Below are 13,800 nucleotides of genomic sequence, written 5' to 3' on the forward strand. Positions count from 1 at the left end.
CTGTCTGTGATTAGTCCTTGTCTTCCTTTTAGTGATAAGGAAACTGGTGCTTAGTTCCTTTGGTAATGTGCTCTGAAATCTCCGGATAAAAAGTGGTTTCATAATCCTAATCCTGAGTATTGTTACCATTTTAAACTGCACTCTTTATCTATGACTTTGAAAGCGCTGTTGTATTGTGATCAATTTGCAATGTCTGCAGTACTGAACAGAAGTATTTCCTCAGGTCACTTACAAAGCATGGACGTAGAAACTTATATTATGCAGAGAGAGAGAGATGAAATTTGCCTTTAATAGAAGATTTGGTTTATTGTGTTGTGAATGATGAATCCTTATCATTGTTTTGATGAGGGAAGAGAGAGAAATAAAGACCCCAAATTCTCTTTTTCACTTGAATCTGAATGTTTCATTCAAAAAATGGTGTTTGTTGAAGTAATAATACTGGGGATGGGTGGGCATAGATTGCCACTGAGTGGAGGCGTACAGGCAGAAGGGTGAAGAGCCGTAAATTGGAAAGAGCAGTTTGTGACCTAGAATCCTGAGTTCAGTATTGCTCTTCTGAAATTTTTCCTCAAACTTTTACCAAATTGAAGATGTTTTTATATAGGTCAGTGTGTGCTTTTGGAGAAAAGACTTACTATACTTTTATTTTAACAAATTCAGACTGGTATTTGATAGGTTTACTGCTCAGATTTTGCTTTACTTGAAAATGCATTTATTGAAGGGTAGTGCATTAAAATTGTAGGGATCTTTCAGCATCCATGGACTCCAGTTTGAAGACTGTTTGTTTCAAAGGAGAAAAAGTTTGATGTTGTTCTGTTCTTTCTGTTCAAGGACTTCATGTCCTTAGCTCACACAAGAGAGTGGCTTCATTCAAATTTGGAATTGTTCTGATGCTCCTTCCTTTGGAAATGGGGTTAAAAGGACAGAAAAACAATGCTGCAAATACTGTATACAGTAGCCATGTAGGCTGTATGGCTCTAAAGGGGCAGGGAAATTTATTTTGGAGCAAGTGCAATTTGTTTGGCTTTGGTCTGAACTTCCTCTGTCTACCTAGGGACCCTCTTCCTATAAGCAAAGTCATCAAAACCTTTTCTTATTACTGAAAAAAAAAAAGTGCATTTGAATGAAGCCTGTGAAATCTCATATAATAGCAGCTTTATTTTATTGCATAAGAAACAATGAATTCAAAGTGAAAAGTGTTTCTTACAGAAAAATAAACATCTTAAGAAACTCTGCAAGGAATAACTGGGTTTGTAGCCAGTATTTAATCTGTTTTGCTTAACGTTGCAAAAATAAAATAGCTAATACATTAGTCTTATTACCATATGCTTTCATATTCATACAGACCAAAATTTTCTTACTCTCTTTTTTTGTGTTACAGACTAAATAAAATAAACCTTGAGGTATTAAAATATAATTTTTTAAAAAATCTTTTAAAAATGAAGGAAGAAAAAGGGCAGCATCTCACAAGGGGTAAGCTATAAAGGAGTTAAAATCACAAATAAGCATGTTAGAGTACTCTGCAAATGGGAATGAATAAGGAAGGGAACATATCATGTAATTGCTATTTTAATATTTAAACTTCTAGTAATTTAAGGATCCTACTTAAATAATTATTATAAACTGTATGAAAACTAGATGATGTGCTGTGGATTATTAGTAGTTAAGGGAAATATGTATTGGACATAGGCAGATTGCAGGTAAGGCCACTAAGTAAGTAGACTGCAGAAATTCCAGAAGAGAGCAGTTAGAATGATGAGAGGGCTGCAGAACATGATCCATGGGCGAAGATTGAAAGAGTTTGGGTTTAGCTTAAAAATGACTGGAGAAGTACGTAAGTTTTCACGTTGAAGAGGCCATCACAAAGACCAAGTGAATAATTTGTTCTCCAGGATCGGATGAGAGGTCAGGAAATCAATTTACAACAAAATGCAAGTCCAATGCAAGGCTGCTGCTCCTATGGCCGTAGGAACTCAAGAAGGGCTGGAAGCCCGGTTAGAAGGTGCTCTCTTGCAGGCGCTAGACCAAACTGTTGGTGTATTGAGCAATGGTTTGATTCTGCGTGTTGCGGGGATGCCTGGCTCCTGCTGCATTGAGGTGCCCTGCCCATTCTGCGTGTGGTACGTGCTCTGCTCACCCCCCGTTGAGCTGCCACAAAGAACTGTTGTCAGAATACAGTTTCATTAGAAAGCCTTACCTGGAGCATTTTGTATCATTAGAAATGTATAGAACTTATGTCTGGTTACTTGGCTATGAGCAGAAGGGGTTGGATGGGGTGTTGTCATTGGGTATATGGCCTCTGTCATTTTCTCAAATTGTTCTGTTCAGTTTCTATACATGCACGTAGAGAGGTTGTATCCGTCAAACTTCCACATTGAACTAAAGCTTCAGGATACATCTGTTCCTTTCTTCCTGATGAAAGTGTCTGGTCTTCATCAGCTACCCCAACAAGTTCTACAGCACCCAAGTAAATTTAAATATGCGGCACACTGTTTTCAAGATACTTACCTGGTCTTACATTTAACCACATGTTAAGCAAGGTGTCGTGGTTTAGCCCCAGCCAGCAACTAAGCACCACGCAGCCGCTCGCTCACTCCCCCTGCCCCGATGGGATGGGGGAGAGAATCGGAGGAGTAAGAGTGAGAAACACTCCTGGGCTGAGATAAGAACAGTTTAATAATTGAAATAAAGTAAAATAGTAATGCTAATAGTAACAGTATAATAATGATAATAATAATAATAATGATACACGAAGTAAGTGATGCACAATGCAATAGCTCACCACCCGCCAACCGATACCCAGACAGTTCCCGAGCAGCGATCGCTGCTCCCTGGCCAACACCCCCCAGTTTATATACTGAGCATGACGTCATATGGTATGGAATAGCCCTTTGGTCAGTTTGGATCAACTGTTCTGGCTGTGCCCCCTCCCAGTTTCTTGTGCGCCTGGCAGAGCATGGGAAGCTGAAAAAGTCCTTGACTAGCATAAGCAGTACTCAGCAACAACTAAAAACATCAGCATGTTATCAACATTCTTCTCCTACTAAATCCAAAACACAGCACTATGCCTGCTGCTAGGAAGAAAATTAACTCTATCCCAGCCGAAACCAGGACACAAGGAAATGTTACTTTTCTGTTTTACAAATGGAGAATGGACAGACTCATTCAGGAAGGTGGTGGTAAAGCAGGAAATTGGTTGCTCACCACATTCTAGTAGGGTCATACCCTAGAACCTTTGTTTTAAAATGACTACATCTGGACTGAATGTTACTTCTGAACTTCTGTGCCACACTTAACTGCACTCACACCTTTCCTTTCCTCTCTGTTCTTGTCTTTTCTCAAAATAGATAATAAAAACAACCTCACCCATCCTCCCTGTCAGGTGTATTTTTTCTGCATTTAAATGTTATTGACAGATTGCTTGCAATGTGCTCTCCAGATTAGGAAAACGGATTCTCTGGTGCTGTAGATGTTGCTCTGTTGTTCCCAATGAATTTAATTGTTTGAATTTCATTTAATGGCTCTCATCTCTTTGCTTTTGAGCTAAGGAGAAGGTATCATATACGAGCATGATGGATTAATTCAGTAGTTTTCTTTGTGGACACTTTGTTGACACCAGAATGAAAACAGGAAATTCTGAAATTAGAAATATTTTAAGTCATAGATCTAAGACATAGATATGCAGGCATATCCCACTGTTCATGAAGGATGTGTTTGTTAAAAGTGACAATAGCAAGGTACTTCACAGATAATGAAGTACTTTTCCCAACAAAAAAGACGTGATGGGGAGGTGCATGTAGAAAGACATACAATTTAAGTACACAGGGACAGTGTATATGGCACAAAGAAGCAAGAGCAGGATCACCAGAATAATCAATTGCTCACTGTCTGTGTCTTGGTTTTTCCAAAACAGAAAGAGTGGAAGAGATAAGTTGTCATTTTAGAATAGAAATCAAGAGGTGTGTCCTTATGGGCCTGACTTTGATTAGATCTGTTTAAGACAAAATCAGATCTGGCAGTGCCCTCATGACCTTGTCAGACCAGTTTCAGAACTGCTTCATCTGTGAGACTGCCTCAAGCAAAGCCCTGAGTGCAGGTGTTCTTCCTGCCTCCTCCTGAAGCATGGCATTTTCTCTGTCGTGATAATCTTCCTCAGATGCACCCTGCTCATCAAGGTCGATCAAGGGTGAAGGACAGACAAACAAGGTAATGAGACACTGTTAAATGATTGAGGAGGAAACTCTGAAACCACAGATGAAAAAAAAAAAAAAATCCATGGAGAATAGGATTTTACTGTACAACTTACTGCAATCTGCACAGGCATTTTTTCTATCTTGCAATTTCTGCCTAGACAATAAAAACTAGTTGTTTGGCTGGAATGAATAATAACTTGCACAATCTGAATTTTTAGCAAGGCTCTTTTTTGTCCTTAACAAAATCAATATATCATTTGATTTTGCTAGTTGAGAAAAGCTGCCTTCTTTCCCCACGAGGTTGCTTGCTTTGATTTCTAGCATGCTGTGCTTCTTTTATTGGCTTTAACAATCTAATTCTTCATAATCGCATGACATTTGCCATCACTGTTAACTGGGCACTTCTGCCATAACAACTCTGTCACACATAAAAGCGCTGCATACCCAAGTTCGTGTTGAATCAAAGTTCAAGCAGCAAGTGCTTGTTGAGGGTGTAAGTTGAAGCTGTGGCCTTTCCAGGCAGCACTGCTGATTTGCATTGATAGCACCTGGTTTAAAGTAATGCGGCTCCAATAGCTTCATAAATCTGTAGAAAACACAGCATTGTATAATTTTTACAAAACATAACCTGACAAGAAAAATGTCCTTAAATATGATCTAACATAACTCTATTACCACATTTTCTAACTTAGAAAATTACTGTAATTGTGCGTACAGTTCTGAAAATTTATTTCTGAAATTGCAATGCAATTAGAAATTTCTGGAGGAGTTCTGTTTTGAATATAGGTCATTCTTAATGTTGGGTAAAGGACGCCTTTTAAGTGTCATCCAACACAATGCCAAACTCTAAGCAACCTTATCTTTAAGGGCTGAAAACACGCTAGTGTAGATTTAGATTGAAAGTAAGGAAGAATTGTTTTATGGTGAGGGTGGTGAGACACTGGAACAGGTTGCTCTGAGCAGTTGTGGATGCCCCGTCATTGGAAGTGTTCAAGGTCACACTGGATGAGGCTTTGAGCAGCCTGGTCTAGTAAAAGATGTCCCTGCCCATGGCAGAGGGCTTGGACTAGATGACCTTTAAAGGTCCCTTCCAACCCAAACCATGCTATGCTTCTATGCTTGGAGCCTGGTTTGCATTCTTTTAACACAACTGCAAAGATTTTTATAATCTCGGAGCACTTTGGTCTCGATATGCATGTTTATTTGTTGGCTCTTTTCAAATAATGGACTTGAAGTATGCATATGACCTGGAACAGAGAGTGTTGGCGGTTTCTTTTGTTTCACATGTTCTGTTGTAGCACAAAAATGAACTCGGCAGAAATCACATCTGTTTTTTGCAACTTCAGGACCTTGATAAATGGCTTCTTTCCTGTGATATCTGGAATGTTCCCTGCAGTTGTTGACATGAGAGGGTTTAATCTTCAGTGGACATAATATTTTAAGCTGACAGAAATTAACAAAATCCCATCAGGTTTGCTCTTGGGTCTCATTTCATTTCTATGAATGGGTTGCTTACTTAAAGGAGTGCTAAATGAACTAGTTACCAAGTTTTATCAGGGCTAGAAACACCTCCTTTTTCAAACTGTGTTAACGTCTCCAGTTATAACCCTCCTCCTTGCCCCCAAAAAGAAAACACCCTTTAGCAGCAGACGGGATAAGGCTCAAGCTAAGGAGTCTGCATTTTTGGGTTTCCATCAATGAATTTAGATGCCTTGTTGGTTATTCCCTTGTTCTAGCTGTTTGCGGGAGGTGGAAACAAGTGATGCAAAAGCAGTCACTCACCACCAGCTGACCGACAGCCATCCAGTCCCCAGCAACGGCTGCTTTGGAAAAACATGACGTTATATGGTATGGAATATCTCTTTGGTCAATTGAGGTCAGCTGTCCCAGCTGTGTCCCCTCCCAGACTCTTGGCCACCCCCAGCCTACTTGCTGGGGGTGCAGAGTGAGAACAGAGAAGGCCTTGATGCCGTGCAAGCGCTGCTCAGCAATAGCTAAAGCACTGGTGTGTTATCAGCACTGTTTTGGTCACCTATCTATAACACAGCGCCATACGGGCTGCTAAGAAGAAAATGAACTCCCTCCTAGCCAAGCCCAGTACAACAGTTTATATCAGACAGTCTGCAGGCTTTGTGATTTTTTTTTTTGAAAGTGCTCTAAGAATAAAGAAGCTTATGACTCTTTTATTATAGTGCAAGTTTTTAGTTCTTTTGTTAAGGTTGTCTAATGTTGTTCTGAATGACTTCTGACTACTGACTCTTAACTGTTTAGGCAGAAGTATTTCCATGCTATTAGCCTGCTTTTGAATTCTTACGAACTTAATGCTTCTGCTCTTTGGAACAAGGGCTTGAAAGAGAGAATTGCTCATTTGTTATGATGAAACATTTTGCTGTGGAAAATTGGGCCAGAATCGAGGCATCTGAATATCTGGTTTTATGTCTTCAGAGGCTTGCTTTGATACTTGCAACATTCTCTCAAAAGCCTTTCTGCACTGTGCAATCACTTAATTTATATTTGAGGCAATTTAATATTACTATGGGGAATGAAATTCTCTTTGTAAACTTTAAGTAGTTAGCTATGATTTATGCATTTTTATTTTCTTTGTCTTTTCTAGAATATATAATACTAAATTCTTAGCAATATTCTATGCCTCTAACTGCAATTTAAGTCAATTGGCCTGAATAGAATGTGATTTAAAGGCTGTACATGTTCTAAGAAAGTCAGTTTTCAAGATGTTGCATTGGGTATTTGAAATGAGTTGGCATTTGATTTGCTGCTCAATTTTCCTACACCTTATGTGTTCATCATGCCATATTACTGCAGAGTTGTTCATGTATTTAAGTTCATTAGCATGCCAAAGCTGCAATGATAAGTACTATAGAAAGGTTTGGGAACAAATGAGTAGTTTTGCATTCAGTCCATATTTCTGTGCTGTGTAAATAGGTTTACAGACACCCACGAAATGATGAAAATAAAGCAAAAAAATGGCTAATTATTCTGGTTCCTTTCATCTGATACAGTAGGGTTCTAGGAAGAGAAAAGGAGGGAATTAATCTTTTAATTAAAATTCTACATCAAGCAAAATATGCATACTCTTTCAGCATAGATGATGGAATGCAATTATAGTTTGTGAATGTTTTTATGGTTATTTTCATTTGTTTCATTGTAGCCCAACATTTCTTTTTTCCTTCTAAGTACTTTGTTTTACCTTGACTCAAAAGTTGTTGGTCAGTTTAGACAGTGAAATCACTGTCTAAATCCCAGAGTTAAGGTAGTACCATTAGTGATCAAATGAAGACCTTAATTCTCATCTTGAAATCTCACTGTTTAAATGTTGGGACTATTCATAAATGTCTCCTTTGCTGTCATGAGTGCCTTGGAGTGACCTCTCTTGCTCCAGTTATTACAGATGCAGAACACAAATTGCAGATGAAGCCAAAACTAGCACTTACTGCCTCACCAGTTTCTCTTTTGCTTTCTTATTCCATTCTTTTCATCTGTTGTGGCTTCTTAATGTAAACATGGTCCTCTTTGTAGTAGTGTCTCCCTGGTTTGTGGTGCCACTAGTGGAGTTAAAGACTTTTTTGCAAATGGTACATGAACCTGAAACTTTGGTGGAGGGTCTTTCATTGTGCATCCATGCAAGTGACTAAGCCAGTAAGTACAGAAGCTGCATGGCTTTTGTCAGTGCTTTGATTTCAGGCACTCATGTTAATACATCATGAAGAATATAATGAAGAGAGCAGTTAGGGGAGATGTTCTGCCTACTGTTACAGGCTTTCTACAACAGTATTCTCAATGCCTGTCTTCTAGACATGTCTTGGTGCTTTTTATGTGTGTTTATATTGGCATTTCAGTTCCAATCAGGAGTGCATTTTTTAAACAATTTCCTATCTTCTCAACTTGTGCTGCTCTGGTTTGCATCAGCAAGCATCAGCAGTCCAGTACATGACATGGATTCCTTTCTGCTGAAACTAAACAAGGAGATAAGCTGCTAATGGGTATTCAGCAGACTAGACTAGGCTAGTCCAGAGTAGAACCCCAGAAATGTATATGGTGTGGTGATTAGGTCCTCAGTGCCAATTGTTCTGTTGCATTAAACAAAGATGGTGTTGCATGTTTTCATGCATGCATGTAATTAGCTGACTTTTGCAGGTACCTTTTCTCCATACTGAGAGATATCTCATCCAGTAAAATCGTACCCACACCAGGTAGGTCCCTTCCAACTGAAATAGTTGTCCTGGTTTCGGCTGGGATAGAGTTAATTTTCTTCCTAGTAGCAGGCGTAGTGCTGTGTTTTGGATTTAGTAGGAGAAGAATGTTGATAACACGCTGATGTTTTCAGTTGTTGCTGAGTACTGCTTATGCTAGTCAAGGACTTTTCAGCTTCCCATGCTCTGCCAGGTACACAAGAAACTGGGAGGGGGCACAGCCAGAATAGTTGATCCAAACTGACCAAAGGGCTATTCCATACCATATGACGTCATGCTCAGTATAGAAACTGGGGGGTGTTGGCCGGGGAGCCGCGATCGCTGCTCGGGAACTGTCTGGGTATCGGTCAGCGGGTGGTGAGCAATTGCATTGTGCATCACTTGCTTTGTATATTATTATTGTTATTATCATTATTATATTGTTGTTATTATCATTACTATTTTACTTCATTTCAATTATTAAACTGTTCTTATCTCAACTCTTACTCCTCTGATTCTCTCCCCCATCCCATCGGGGTAGGGGGAGTGAGCGAGCGGCTGCGTGGTGCTTAGTTGCTGGCTGGGGCTAAACCACAACAATAGTCTATTCTATTCTATCATCTTATGATGAAAACAGTCCATTTTGGAGCTCTGTCTTAAATTTTCCAGAAATGTTACAGGTGGATAACTTTCTAAAGGATTGCTAATGAATCTTGGACTGTAATACTGATACATGCTACCCTTTCTGAAGCCAGGTAGGTAGCTTGTAGGCATGCAGTATTGTTCTGTAGAGCCTTTCAGAAAAGTCCTGCTTACACAACTGTACCAGAGTCCACTAAACTGTAATAAAATTATTCTTGTATTAAGGAGATTCCTTCCCAGAAGGAGCGAGTGATATTATTCTGGGTACATGCTTATCCCCTTCCCCTGTGTTGTTTTCAGCCATATGATATCAGAACTGTACCTGGAAATTAAGAAATCTAAAAGGAGGAATTATGCTTATTTTGTAGGATTCTGGGCTTAAGATATTTGTTTTTTCTTACTCAAGAAAGCTCCCTGTGGGCTTTGAAGTAGTCCAGGCTGGGGACACTGCAGAAAATTTATTTCTGCTATACTTTGTTATAGAAAGCTTAATTCAATCTCTCTGGGAAAATGCAGAAACAATTTCACCTGCCTACAAATGTGCCAAAAATTGTATAAATTTGCAAATTATTATTTTTCCCTCTTGGGACATATCTTCACAGTAGATTGTCAGTTTTCGCAGAACCTCATAAGTGAACCCAAAGTACCCTACACTGAAAAGGATAGGTAGTCATTAAAAAAACAAAAATCAAAACCCCAAACCCCAGCAACTTAGTCATCTGTTCGGCAGAACAGCTTTGTATGTTTTATTTACAATACATAACTCTTGCTTTAACAGAGTCAGTCTGATCTGTGAAGAGATTTTCAGGATTCAATCTTTACACTTAAGTGTCAGAAGAACTTAAAACAGATGTACTATATTTTCTGTTTTTTATGCATGATACAGTCCTATACTCTCCATACATTCCGTAGGTTTCTGCTAGAGAGAAGGCAATAGTATTAAAGTTACTGGACATCAGGGATAGCCACAGAATACAAGAAAAATTTGCCATTTGTATTAAATAGAATTCTTTAGAATGAAGCTCAAACAAGTGGTTGCCAATATTAAATGTTTTATATTGAATAGGTAAGTGCTCTCTCTTCTACTATTTTGGATCCACCCTCATACTTGTCTCAAAGTGTTTCAGGGTGGTTTTAATTGCTATTACAATTTAATTTCATTGAGTGAGATTTGTAAAGGGGCAGAGTACTTGCACCACCTTGTCCTGTTTTGCTTTTCAATTCTGTGTTTGCCTAGCTTATACTGTCTTTGTTTTTATCAACGTGGTCACTTAATCTAGATATTAAAATTTCAAATTCTACTTGTGTAAGAATTGAGTTTTGGAAATATAATGCTAGTTGTGCATAATTAGCACGATTTAAAAATTTCAGGTTTGGGAAGATAATTAGCTGAAAGACAGCATGTGGAGAAGTTGCCAAAATGTTTGGTTGTGTGCACGGTAGTTTTTCTAAAGGTGGTAGTCATAAATGCAGTCATTCATCACTCTGAAGTCTGGGAAATTCAGAGGCTATGAGGTGAGTTTGCAAGTGTGCTCTGTCATCCTTGAAAGGCAACAGAGGTGACCTAGTCCCCAGTGACCAGGGAAGGGCAGATGCTGTACCCATCTTCAAAAAAGGCCAAAAATACAATGTGGGGAACTAGAGGCCAGTCAGCCTTACTGTGATGTGTGGGAAAAATTATGGACCAAAACATCTTGGAACACACTTTTAGACACATGGAGAGAAGAAGTTGCCTGAAAATGCATTTTTGCCTCACTGAAATTTTTGCTTTGTCAGTTGTATTGCGCCACATCTCCGGTCTTCCTGCATTCAGGAAGCTATTATGTATGTGCTGCATACATTATGAATACATTAGTTATCCAGAAGTTAGAGGTAGGTGGTATGTGTAGGAGAGCAGTAGGAAGTAGCATTTTATGATATGTGTGATAATTTTACACTGATATGAAAGATAATCCTTGTATTTTGTGTATTTGCAGCTTTGTGTGCAGACCAGTGCTTTTTTAATTTTCTTAGGTAACTCCTTTAAATTACAAAGAGATGGAAGGCAGGTTTTGCCATATAAAGATCTGATTAAAAAAGCCTAGAATCATTTAGCAAACAAGGCAAAATACTACCTATTAAATCAAATCAGATGCTTTTGAAAAAAAAAAAAACAACCAACCAACCAACACCATATGTATTGCTCCTCAAATGGAAGTGTGCTGAGATTGCAGTGTCTGTTACTGTAGAACATAATGTTTATCCCTGGAGTCACTCATAGTGCCAGTACAGTAAATTAATAAACCTTCTACCTGATGTAGCAAAACCTAATATCTAGAACTGTCTAGTAATAATAGTTGAATTTTCCTGCTTACTTGATTAGCTCCTGTTGTTTGCTCCAGATTTGATTTGCCAGTTATTCTCTACAACTCCTCCATCTCAAATAAAACTTTAATGACTTTCCTTAAATGCTTAGCTGAATTCCGATATCTACTGTTAGGAAAATAAAAATTTGTTTTCAGCCCTTGGCTGGTTATAGGCAGAGCCAGTAACTTACGCAGTACCTCCTCTTAAAACCCTGGTTTTGTTGTTGCATGAATTTACAATTTTATAACATTTTTTTGAAGATGAGTTGCACAAGAATGTCTTGGCATTTTTTTATTGTTTGGTTTTGGAAGGTTTTTTCTTTATTTTTTAATTTCACTGGTAGACACCTGCAGGTTGTCCAGAGTAAAAACAGCTTCATCGGCAGAGGCACTTCTGTTTCTCTGAGAAAGTAGAAGGTAGCATAGGTGACTGCTTTTAACCACAGAGTTGACGGAAGCTCAGCCTGGACAAAATCAAGATGTTGGCTGAAGCAATCAAAAAAATGATGGATTTGAGACTTTTTGATTTATTATGCCTTTTAGTTATTCAAGTTCACAGTCTAAGTAAATCGCAAACTTCTGCTAAACTCCAGGAGCTGCAGCTCCTTGTTTTGTTTAGTTTCTGCACTTTGTGAGCTAGAAATACGAAGTTTTCCAGTCACTTATGCTTTTGGTGATATCCAATATGGATTAGTCTTACTTTGCTCAGTAAACAATGTCTACAAAAGCTATGTAAAATTCAGACTCATGTTCTGGAGATAATAGTGCTTTGCATTTAGTTTCCAGATGAGGTACAAATACTTGCTGTTCAGAACAAATCATTTTACAACTTAGCAACTGTGTAGTCTTCATGCTTCACCTTGACATTTCAGAACTTCAGTATCCTTTAACAAAGCACGCAGAGAAGTAATCTTATTAAGATTACAGAAATGATGGAGGAATCGACCAAGACTTAGATCTTGCTATGCCACGTTACATTAACAGAGTGTCGTATGGCCTTTACTTCAAAGAACGTATAGTCTGAATGAGTAAAACCAGACATGGACTTAGAAAGTGTTATGAAGCACAGCAGAAGAAAGGAAAAATGGCAAGCACAAGCGCTGTTGACGTGGCATTATCTTGTTATGGGTGTGGTTATTAGGAGTTCATATTAAATTCAAAAGAAAGGGCTGGGGAGAAGGTTGAGGGGGTCTTGACATCGTAGAATCATAGAATGCTTTGGGTTGGAAGGGACCTTTAGAGGTCATCTAGCCCAACCCCCCTGGGCAGTGAGAGGAGTGAGTGCTGCTGGGGTAAAAGTAAGCAGAGGAAAGTGAATGTGGAAGCAGAGGGAAGGCTGGAGGAAACAGTTAGTGCATAACAGATATGATCCAGTCAACTCCAAACATTTTCAGTGTGCAAAGACCACTGGTTTGGTTCCTTTTTACAGCCATCCTTGCTGCCTGGTGGCTGTCCTGTTCCTCCCCCAGCAGTGCACTGGGGATGGGTAGGGTATCATTGGGGTTCCCGTACCCTAAGGATGTGAGGGGATCCCCAGCCAAGTCCAGAGTCCTACAGCCTCTGCTAGACCTTGTGTTCCCCTCCTTGCCAAGCACAGGAGTCCCAGATTTAGCTCCTTCTGCAACTCCTCCAACCATCTGGAGTCCATGCCTCCTTCAGAGCAGCGGGACTAAAGTAGAAAGCTAAGAATGGGGTGTGTTTGCATCAGTTCAGACTACTGTTGTCTTCTTTTTTGAATTTTAAGTAATATTTGTACATCTGTGTATCTTCAGGAAAATAATTAAATAAAATTTGACTGTTTAATATATTATTTTATGCCATTCTGAAATAACTTTTAAAAAACTTGTTAGAAGCATTAAAATATTTTGGCTCTTTTAAGCTCTCACAGTGGAAAAATCTAAATTTTGAAATGCATGACTTGTGGAGGAGGGAAGAGGCTGGATATTTAAATGCTGGTGTATCCTTTCCCCTTTTGAAAGAACCAAAGCACACTGCATTTTTAATGTTGATAGCTCCCCATTAAAAACTTTAAATGCTCCTAAATGACTTTAACTTGCTGAAGGACTGCCTTTTTCTTCTTAGATGTGTTAGAATTCATATTAGCACTACTTTGCCCTTGTTTCTGAATTATTTTAATGACGGCAGCCGCTCCACCAAGCTGTCTGTCAAGATGTGGGTGGCAGGCTATTATTTCACTTCATAAATCATAATTTACAGGGTTTTTTATATCCATCTTGGGGATAAACACTTTATGCTTTCTGTTTTCAGCAGCAATATAAAATGTAATTGATACTTAAAGCAATATGTTAGAAATATGGACAGAGAAAGCGAGAAGAGAAAAATCACAAATGTTTAGTTTTTCTGTGGGTTGGTCTACATACTGAGCATTTTTTCCATCTGATTTCATATTCTTAGCACTTCAACAGAGGA

At 38.8% G+C, this 13,800-nt stretch overlaps 1 protein-coding gene across 1 annotated transcript in view; it reads left to right on the forward strand.

Moving 5' to 3' along the window:
* MPP7 (MAGUK p55 scaffold protein 7) overlaps positions 1-13,800 on the forward strand; it is a 151,094-nt gene that overhangs the window by 73,635 nt on the left and 63,659 nt on the right. The gene's annotated exons all lie outside the window — the stretch shown is intronic.

The sequence above is a fragment of the Pelecanus crispus genome, chromosome 2 (assembly GCF_030463565.1).
Source record: "Pelecanus crispus isolate bPelCri1 chromosome 2, bPelCri1.pri, whole genome shotgun sequence".
NCBI lineage: Eukaryota > Metazoa > Chordata > Aves > Pelecaniformes > Pelecanidae > Pelecanus > Pelecanus crispus.